We start from the raw sequence: 2,620 nt of genomic DNA on the forward strand, positions 1-2,620 counted from the left end.
AAGGCTAATCATGTTTTGGGTGTACTATTTCTTTAAACTGTTATGTGATCAAAATTAAGTGCCTCTGCAATTTCAAAATGGAGATTTTTATAATTGCAATTCTAGTGCAATTGTGAATAATTGTCCAGCCTAATTGAAATATAAGCTATAAACATCAGATATCTTAAGGGCTCACTAATAACAATAGTGATTTCTTTATTCTCCTTATAAGCAGATCTTCTTCTTTTTTTTTTTTTATCAAAAAGTCTTTCTTTGCTATGAATACCTTTTACGATTTCTAGATGGCGTGATGCAAATTCTTCATCATGGTCCACAGATCAAAGTGTTTCCTATTTTAGAAGGTGTCACTCAAAAAGCCGATTTATTCTTTCTAAAAAGAATATCCTAAAATTGTAAAAACAGGTGAAAAAGCTAAATGATCTTTATGTATGTTTCAAGATTTGTATATTTTCATATCCAAAATAGCATGATTTATTCCCCTAAAAAAAGCCTCTATAAATTTTAATAAAGTATTTTTCCATGTGTAGTTTCATAACATTTTATCTCTATCGCATGTCAGATTTGTCTGACATTCGGCTGTCTTTAAAAATGAAAACAGATTCTGAAAGCATAGCTGCACAATTTGGCCCTGACTCTCTAGCTTGATCTTAGAAATATCTTTGCTTTGAACCCCCAGTGTCTTACTTAAAAAACAGTGAGTTTTTTCACAAAAAAAATATTTTAGAGTTGTTAGTCTGATTCACTTAAATCTGAAACTATATATTAAATGTCAACATGTTTTCCTTATTATCCTATCTGAACCATTGCTGTCATATAGGCTTTCCTTTGCACACATTCCCTCCACAAGCTGTATGTTGATATCGGTCAGAATTTGCAGGGATGGGGGAGGAAAGCCTTATTCTGAAAGCAAAATTCTTTTGCATGCCTGCATGACAGCATAAAAAAGATGAAGTGAAGGAAGGTGAGGAATGAGTACGAATGATTAGATTACTCTGACATTGTATTGAAAGTTGGAAAAGTTATTAAAGCATTGATTTGATTAGTGCAGAGTGTTTTCCTTTTGATGCTATGGGTTGAAGGGTGACTGCATTTGCATTTTCTATGTAAACACATGGGAAGCAGTCTCTATAATTATCTTAGTCGCTAAGCTGTAAGTAATTTTGTATTATGCTCATAAACCACAAGAATTGTAAATATTGTGCTGTATTTATTTAATATCTTGTTTAATTTTCCATTTAAGTTGTAATTTTAAATGCAACCCAGAGTAAGCATAAAGAGCATTGAGGAGAGTGGGTAAAGTAGAAATCAATGTTAGGTTCTGCTGATTATTTATGGCTGCACTAAGCCCTGAAACTCCCAGCTAGATGAAAAACTGGTCTTAGGCAGAAGTGGGCAGAGGGTAGTAGGTTGTTGATAATGAGTTATGAGGTGCGAAGGGAGAGATGAAAGATGATGGGGAGGAAGGACACAGAGGTATGTGTGGATTGATCTCATGGCTGGTCACTGAAATTTGAGCCTACTCGTAATCAGCAGCTTCTGTTCCTATACATCTACATTTACAGAGATCCACAACTTTACCTTACCTTCTTTTTTATGTGTGTTACGGCGGCTGCTTGTCTCAGATCTTTGATCAGAGACATGTTGGTTTACCTCACTTTCTAAAAAAGGATGCAATGTAAAGCCCTTGTGTCAGTATGTTCAAACAGGAAACCTGACACATACAATTTCAAGGTTTTTGTTTTTTCAGTGTTTTTTTTATATATATGTGTGTTACTCTTTCAGTTGGTGTTGTTTTTTTTTTTTTTTACCTGAAATATTTTTGTCTGTGCAATGCAAATATGGAGCACAATTATTGTAATGCAGTGTTGCAAACTACTTTTACAGGAAAAAATATATTATTCATTAGGGCTGGGAGGTATAGAAAAAAAGCATATGGATACAAAAAAAAATGCATATTGATCAATATCGATAGTTATCTAAAAGATCCTAGACACTTACTTCTCCTGTTCCATTCTCTGTCTATGTAGTGAATTGAGGTGGAGGTAGGGCTCGGATGTGCGACTTGAGCAGAGGTTCGATTTTGTGGCGTAGTAGACAGAGACAGATTGCAGCCCATTTTGCACTGATTCCCTAAACTCAGTGTACAAATTAGGGAGCGCTGAGTTAGAGAAAAACTTGCAGACCAGAACTTAGTATTCAAGAGTGAAAAGCAGCTGTTGAGAGTTAGGTTTTTCAACTGCAGACAATAGCAGCACATCCATCGCTATAAAGCATGTTACTGCATGAGTGATGTCCTTATGCCAAATGGACACTTTTTCCTATTTATTACAAAGAAGGAAGCCCAGTTTAGCTTGCTTTGCCTGCTTTGTTTAGTCAGAAGTTCCTGAAGATTTCTCAGACGTTGTGGTACAGTCCCGGGGCTGACACAGCTCATTCTCCATTGGGTGTGAGCTGCTTAGATGATAAAACAAGTTGGTTGTGTTACCATACTTTGTTTTTACCGGTTCCCTGCAAATTTTACAAGTCACTGTCGTTTGGTTTCTATCTGAGTTGTGTTAAGGAAGAAATTTTTAAAAAGTTAACTTTGGAAAAAAGTTTGGCTCTCTCTCTTCCTCTGGAT

General features: G+C 35.5%; 1 protein-coding gene across 1 annotated transcript in view; it reads left to right on the plus strand.

The window, feature by feature from the left end:
- Positions 1–2,620, plus strand: part of ghr (growth hormone receptor) — a 38,217-nt gene that overhangs the window by 23,384 nt on the left and 12,213 nt on the right. The window lies entirely within an intron of this gene.

This window comes from Cyprinodon variegatus, unplaced genomic scaffold (genome assembly GCF_000732505.1).
Source record: "Cyprinodon variegatus isolate N-32 unplaced genomic scaffold, C_variegatus-1.0 Scaffold450, whole genome shotgun sequence".
NCBI lineage: Eukaryota > Metazoa > Chordata > Actinopteri > Cyprinodontiformes > Cyprinodontidae > Cyprinodon > Cyprinodon variegatus.